Raw genomic sequence first — 7,883 nt, 5'->3', positions numbered from 1 at the left:
AAAAAGAAAAAGAAAAGAAAAAATTATTTTAATGGAGAGAGTCACCATGAGATACAAATATACCCATGGGAGGGAGAGGCAGCAGTTCTGGAGGAGAAGGTAGGGGCTGGTCCAGGTCCTTCTAGGTTAAGTATAAACCCTCAGCATTGTCCCAACCTTCCCTGAGAACTCTCAGGAACTGACACCACAGACCAGAAAATGCCACGGCTTGTCATTCCAAAGACACAAGGCAGTACTGACCCTCCTTCCCTCCTTCCACCCAGTTTCTCCCATCAGGAGTGTCCTCCCATCCTACCCCACCACACTCCAACCCACAGACAAGGACCAGCTCAAAGGCCCCCTCTTCCCTGAAGCTGCATGTCCTAGTTCATTTGCATTGCTATAAAGGAATACTTGAGACTGGGTAATTTACAATTAAGAGGGGTTTATTTGGCTCACAGTGCTGCAGGCTGTACACGAAGCATAGTGTCGGCATCTGCTTCTGGTGATGGCCTAGGAAACTTACAATCATGGCAAAAGGGGAGTCAGCGTGTCACATGGAGACAGCAGGAGCAAGAGAGAGAGGAGGGAGTTCCGGGCTCTTTTAAACAAGCAGATCTTACATGAACTCATAGAACAAGAACTCATTCATTATGCATATTTAGAGTGAGAACTCACTCATTACACGAGCACAGCACCAAGCCATTCATGAGGGATCTGCCCCCATGACCCAAACACCTCCCATTAGGCCCACCTCCAACCTTGAAGGTCACATTTCAACATGAGATTTGGAGGGAACAAGACATCCAAACCATATCACCTTATCAACTGGGAGGTCCTCTTGGTTCCAAATGACAGAGGAGCAAACCAGCCAGCTTACACAAAGGGGAGAGTGGGGAGATGCTTGGCTCACGTGACATAACACGGAAGGGGCAGGGGCGGGACCTCAGGGATGACTTGAGACAGGCACCGAGCATCTCTGAGCCTCCCTCTGTGTCTTTCTCATTTTCACAGTCTCTCCCCACATGGCTTGGGGCAGCCTCAATTTCCTTATAATCCTCACCACTTGATGAGAGCTACAAAGGGCCTTTTGCCTCCTTCCGAAGTTTTCAAACACCTGCAGGAAAGCTCAAGTGGACGTATTGTGATTACCTTGGCTGGAGTTATCTGCTCACTCCTGTAGCCTGGGCAGTGGCCTTTTCTGCTACAGACAGTGGGGGATGGACTGGGCAAACCAAACCAATTGCCAATACAACTCCTATCACTTTCTTTTTTTTTTTTTTTTCCTTGAGACAGAGTCTCGCTCTGTCACTGAGGTTAGAGTGCAGTGGCGCAATCTTGGCTCACTGCAAGCTCCGCCTCCTGGGTTCATGCCGTTCTCCTGCCTCAGCCTCCCGGGTAGCTGGGACTACAGGCACCTGCCACCACATCCAGCTAAATTTTTGTATTTTTAGTAGAGAGAGGGTGTCACCGTGTTAGCCAGGATGGTCTCGATCTCCTGACCTCGTGATCCGCCTGCCTCAGCCTCCCAAAGTGCTGGGATTAAAGGCATGAGCCACCACGCCCGGCCTACAACTCCTGTAACTTCCCAAAACAATTCTCTTCTCTCTCTTCTGAGTCCCAAGAAAAGTTTTTGTCCCACTCTTCATTCAGTGACGTCTAATCAAAATGATTCATTGAATACTGTGCTTACCATGTGCCCAGAGGGACAAAGATGACTTAGAAACAGGCCATGTCCTTGAGAAACAGGGGAACAAGGTGTATAAAAGGATTGTTGCAATGCAATATGGGAAGTGCAGTAATAGATGCATGTTACTAGGTGTGTGGGAAAATAAGATGACTTGGAGAGGGGGCATTCAAATTAGATTATTTTTATGGCTTTATCTAATCTTTTTTAAACAGTTTTATTGAGGTATAATTGACATGCAAAGAAGTGCACATATTTAATGTGTAAAATTTGATGACTGGGACATATGCAGACACCCATGATACCATCATCAGAATCAAGGTAATAGACATGTCCACCATCTCCCAAAGTTTCCCCGGGTCCCTTTGTTTTTGTTTTTGGGGTTTTGGTTTGGCTTGGTTTTGGTGGTGAAAAAAACACTTAACATGGTAGTTTGGGCCAGGTGCGGTGGCTCATTCCTGTAATCCCAGCACTTCGGTAAGCCAAGGAGGGTGGATCACCTGAGGTCAGGAGTTAGAGACCAGCCTGGCCGACATGGTGAAACCCCGACTCTATTAAAAATACAAAAAAATAGCCGGGCATGGTGGTGCATGCCTGTAATCCCAGCTACTTGGGAGGCTAAGGCAGGACAATCACTTGAGCCCAGGAGATGGAGGCTGCAGTAAGCCAAGATCGTGTCACTGCACTCCAACCTAGGCAGCCGAGAGAGATTCTGCCTCAAAAACAAACAAACAAACAAAAAACACTTAACATGAGACCTACTGTCTTATATTTTGAAGTTCACAAGTTATGTTGCTAACTGTGCGTATTATGTTGTATAGCTGGTCTCTAGAACGTAGGCATCTTGCATAACCGAAACCTTATACCCACGGGACAACAACTTTCCATTTCCCCCATGCTCCAGCTCCTGGCAACTATTGAATTCTCTGTTTCTATGAGCTTTACTATTACAGAGACCTCATAGAAGTAGGATCATGCAGTATTGTCCTTCTGTGATGGGCTTGTTTGACTTCGAATAATGTCCTTCTATGTTGTCGCAGATGGCAGGATTTCCCTCTTTTTAAGACTGAGTAATATCCCACTGTATGTATATGGCACATTTGTCTATTTATCTGTCAGTATCAAGTTAGATCTTGAAGAATAAATAGGCGCTTTCTAGGTCATGGTGCTAGCTAGATGCATGAGCTGGCAAAAGTGGTGGAGTGTAGGGGAACCATTAGAGACAAGAAAATGTGGCCGGGCATGGTGGCTCACGCCTGTAATCCCAGCACTTTGGGAGGCCGAGGCAGGTGGATCATGAGGTCAAAAGTTCGAGACCAGCCTGACCAACATGAAGAAACCCCATCTCTACTAAAAATACAAAAATTAGCTGGCATGGTGGCACTTGCCTGTAATCCCAGCTTGGGAGGCTGAAGCAGGCAGATCACCTGAGGTCAGGAGTTTGAGACCAGCTGGCCAACATGGTGAAACCCCGTCTCTACTAAAAACACAAAAATTAGTTGGGTGTGGTGGCACATACCTGTGATCCCAGCTACTCGGGAGGCTGAGGCAGGAGAATCGCTTGAACCCAGGAGGCGGAGGTTGCAGTGAGCCGAGATCACGCCACTGCACTCCTGCCTGGGTGACAAGAGCAAAACTCCGTCTCAAAAAAAAAAAAAAAAAGAGAAAGAAAAAGGTCATTAACTGGAGTATAAGCTCATGTTAGCAGTGCTTTATCCTGATGGCAATGGTAGATGGACTTGGAAGTGGGGAGGGGGCCCTGAAGACAAAAATCAGTTAGGAAGCTATTGTAATAGCCCAATGAGAGATGGTCCATCTACTGGGGCACATCCTGCTTTTACATTTGTACCATGGTAATTATGGACTTGGACTTGTTTTACATTGCCCGCAAAACACATACACAGAAGATAAGAAGTTGTTGTTCAAAAGCAGGAAAACAAGTATCATTGCTTCACCATAGGGGACATTTATTATTTGTCTTCCCAGAATAGATCCCCTTTCCTTTGTGGAAGGACTAATGCCCTATTGCAACTTTGCGGTGTGCCAGGAACTGTCTATCACAATACTGAATGATCACATGACCCCATCCCAGCCAACTGGAGTTCTTCTCTTGGATTTAGTGCGTGCACGTGTGTGTGTGTGTGTGTGTGTGTGTGTGTTACTGATGTGGGATCATGCTCTTTCCTCTCTGGTCAGGAGACTATAAAGATGTAAACCTGAGCTACCTGTGGCCATGATTCCAGACCCCTAAGAACTGCCAGCCTGAGAGAACAGAGTTAAGAGGGAAGGATTTGAATCTCCAGACCCAGCTGTCCAGAGGGCCTGCTTCTCTCTGGCTCTGAGTGGGTTTTTGTTTTGTTTTGCTTTGTTTTGTTTTTTACATGAGTTACATATTTTCTACTGGTCTCTTTATTTTTTTATTTTGCAATTTAGGGCACACACACAGACTGAGTATCTGTGGTATGTCCCTCTGCCTGTCTCTTAAGGTAGTTTTAATTAGGTCCTGTCACTTCTGGCAAAAGATCCTGGCCTAATGTATGTACCCAGGATGGCATCCTCCCATCAGACCTAATACAAAGAAGCTGCTCAGAATACATCTGGAAAGAGAAGAGCACAGAAAAATAGTCTGAAGGAGATGCCCAAACAAAGCACAATTTGATAGGCCCCACCTGTTGCTGCCATGCACCGGGCAGTTTTCCTTAGGCCAGGTGGACCAGAGAACAGCCCCACACTTAGGGAGTGCCCCCTCTTCACATATCCTAGATGCCATCCTCACTTGCCATGGGAAAAGGCATTCTTATTCACAAACCCCACCGTGACTAGGCCTGCCCAGGGGGTCCTCCTTTCTCTCTTTCCAAGTTTCAAAAATGCAAGAGAACTGTGAAAAGATAGTCAACAAGGAATACTTTTCCATCAAGGTACAGAGGAAGCACTTGAATCCATTCAAGGAACTACGACCTCCTGGCTCCCACCACCAACCCACTTCTAGCTGAGCTAGCTCCGGTGTGCACCTTAACAGAGAAGCCTCCCTGATTACTATTTTAAAGAACAAGCTGTTCCTACCCTCATCCCCTGCTGGTACTCTCTTAGCCAACCTGGCATTATTTTCTCCACCTCTGATTATCACTGAATGTAGTATTCATACCTTAATTTTGTGTGCCCCAACCCAACCGGAATGTAAGCTCCCGGGGACCAGGGGCTCTCAATTCTCTTCACTGTTCTATTCCCAACACCTAGGACAGTGCCCACCACATGCTGTGTTTTCGACAAATATCTGTTTAATAAATGGACGTGCAGTGATCCAAGACTGGGAACAAGTTAATAGCATTTTGTGATTGAGAGAGTAGGTTGAGGAGAGATCTGACTTCAGGTCTCCAGGAGCTTAAAATGAGCAAGAACTTGATATGCTCCATCTTCAGGTGGACTAAAAGAAGAAATGGGACCAATAGGACTCATCACACTTTTAGGTCCAAGCTAGTGGTACATTGCTTGGACAGCTACTGTATTTGCCTACTTAACATGCACTTACTCTTCTGACAGCAACCCCTGATTTTCCTGGTGTCTACCCCAACCTACTTTTGGAGGTAAGCAGGTGACCTCATTTGGCCCATCAGCAGACCCCATACCTTTGCTCACAGTGATTGCTTTTTGTCTGGACACATGATCCAATTCAGGCAAGAAGAATCAATCCCATGACTTTTGCCAAAGCAAAAGGGAAAATGAAACTCCTTCCAGGGCCAGGCATGGTGGCTCACACCTGTAATCCCAGCACTCTGGGAGGCCAAGGCAGGTGGATCGCTTGAGTCCAGGAGCTTGAGACCAGCCTGGGCAACATGGTTAAAAAAAAAAAAAAATCTCTACAAAAAATACAAAAATTACCTGGACATGGTGGCATGCACCTGTGGTCCCAGCTACTTGCGGGGGCTGAGGTGGGAGGATTGCTTGAACCCAGGAGGTCGAGGCTGCAGTGAGCTGTGATCGTGCCACTGCACTCCAGCCTGGGTGACAGAGCAAGACCTTGTCTCAAAACAAACAAACAAAACCTCCCTCCACAGGGACACTGCTAGCAGGACAGATGATGAAGCTTGGAGCTGCTGGAGTCATCACCTGAATCCGAGAATAAAGCTAACTCAGAGGAGAGCACCACAGAGATGTCAAGGGACCAGCTTGAGTTATCTCCCTGGATGTGACCATGTCTGCAGGTACTGGAAATTTCAATCATGTGAGCCAATACATTATCTTCTGGGGAACCACATGGAAATGGGTTTCTGTTACAACTGAAATCATCCTGACCAATGGATTTAGGGCTCTGAAGAACAAAAAGGAAATACATCATTAGGGCTCTTAAATGCCTCAGAGGAAAGCCTAACATCAGGCAAGGTGTCCCACAAATGCAATCTAACACCTTTTGGTGAAACTCATTGCCTGTCTTTTTGGTGAGTAGGATAGGAGCTGCGGAGAAAAAGGCCATTCTACTTTTATTAAGTATCTGCGGTTACATTTTGCAAATGATTTCAGCAACTTTATCTCAGGTGTTTTAACATCGCAGCACCTCACAGTTGTAAGGAACAGAATCAATCTTGTACTCAGTGCACAGGGGGAGAGAGCATGATAGAGCAAAAAGATCACTGAACCAAGAGTCCAACAATCTGGCTTTTCGTCTTTATCTGATCACTGATTAGCAGTGTGGTCTTAGACAAATCACCTTGCTTCTGTTGGTCTCATGACTACCTTGTCTTCAAGCACTCACCCAACTCTGCAATGGAAAATTTGCTAGGACAGGGGTTCTTAATTTTTGATGGGGCCTGAGCCCCAGGAAAACACACATTGCGCACATGATTTTACGTTGCATGGGGTTGACAACTCTAGAAGCCAGTCTACATCTCTAACCTCTCTGCTTTACAGTAACACCAGCTTCTGCTTGCACGCTTCTCCAGTGAGAGGGAGCTCACTACTCACAAAGAAGTCCATTGTACTATTGAACTGTACAAGAAAAATAAGTTCTTCTTCATATATATATATATATATATTTTTTGAGATGGAGTCTCACTGTGTCCTCCAGGCTGGAGTGCAGTGGTGCGATCTCGGCTCACTGCAACCTCCGCCTGCCGGGTTCACGCAATTCTCCTGCCTCAGCCTCCCGAGTAGCTGGGATTACAGGCGCGCACCACCACGCCTGGCTAATTTTTTGTATTTTTAGTACAGACAGGGTTTCGCCATATTGGCCAGGCTGGTCTTGAACTCCTGACCTCAGGTGATCCACCCACCTCAGCCTCCCAAAGTGCTGGGATTACAGGCGTGAGTCACCATGCCTGGCGTTCTTCTTCATATTAAACCAAGTTCTATACACTGTAATTTCTACTCATTGGTCCAAGTTCTCCACGGCAAATCAGAAAACTTGTTTCTTGCCTGTAAATGACATCTCTTCCTCTCTCTCTGAAGACTGTTTCTAACTAAAAAATGTAGATGATTCGCCATGAAAATTATTTTACTGTACATTGTTACAAAGATATGTTCTTCCACCTCACCCCTAATGTGCCAAATGTTCAAATGTGGATGCTGAAGTCTAAATAAGCACGCTGCTATTAATCTGTATAGATCTAGGTTTTGCAAAGAGGAGAATTGCTGTATAAAAATATCTTGAAAGAAACAGCATAGTGTTTTGGGGAAAGCACTGCATTCAGAATCAGAAGACTTGGAGTAATACTGGGTCTCATATTCCAACTACCTGTGTATCCTTGGGCACGTCACTTCTCTCAGCCTGGTTCTCTTCTGCAAAATGCGACAGGAATGCAGTGAGGATCAAGTGAAATAATGTTTGTAAGCTACTAGCGCAAGGCTGGGAACGTAGCAAATTCTCAATAAATAAATGCCAGCTCCCGCGCTCAGCAAACTCCGAGTTTTATTCGATGCGCTCGGCGCTCTTGGTCGAGCGGGATTCCCCCTCCGGAGCCCGAGTCTGCGCTCTGGGCTCGACTGAGGCTCCCTGGCCGCTCGCGCTTTTCTCTCCTTCTCCAAGATGGCGGCGATCGGCGGCGCTGAGGCGGGATCCGGGCGAGCCGAGTGAAGGTAGCGGCGAGCGGAGACCCCAGGAGACCGGGCTGGGCCCCCACCCTGAGGCGGCAGCAGCCCCGCCCCGCCGCCACCTGCCGCCCTGGGCCCGCGACACCACCTCTGGGGCGCCCCAGGCCCGTCGCGGCCTACCCCAGGGGCCGAG

General features: G+C 47.1%; 1 protein-coding gene across 3 annotated transcripts in view; it reads left to right on the top strand.

Annotated features, from left to right (window-relative positions):
- The first annotated feature begins 7,619 nt into the window (after nucleotides 1-7,619).
- The window catches only part of HMGXB4 (HMG-box containing 4), a 39,627-nt gene continuing 39,363 nt past the window's right edge, over nucleotides 7,620-7,883 (top strand). The window contains exon 1 of one of the 3 annotated variants that reach the window (XM_007975588.3): nucleotides 7,620-7,735. The gene's annotated coding sequence lies outside the window, so the exon portion shown is untranslated. The remainder of the gene's footprint in view (nucleotides 7,736-7,883) is intronic. The other 2 variants (XM_007975589.3, XM_007975591.3) reach the window with 2 other exon arrangements.

The sequence above is a fragment of the Chlorocebus sabaeus genome, chromosome 19, assembly GCF_047675955.1.
Source record: "Chlorocebus sabaeus isolate Y175 chromosome 19, mChlSab1.0.hap1, whole genome shotgun sequence".
Lineage (NCBI taxonomy): Eukaryota > Metazoa > Chordata > Mammalia > Primates > Cercopithecidae > Chlorocebus > Chlorocebus sabaeus.
The sequence above is the reverse complement of the archived record's forward strand: the minus strand, read 5'-3'. Positions and strand labels throughout refer to the sequence as shown.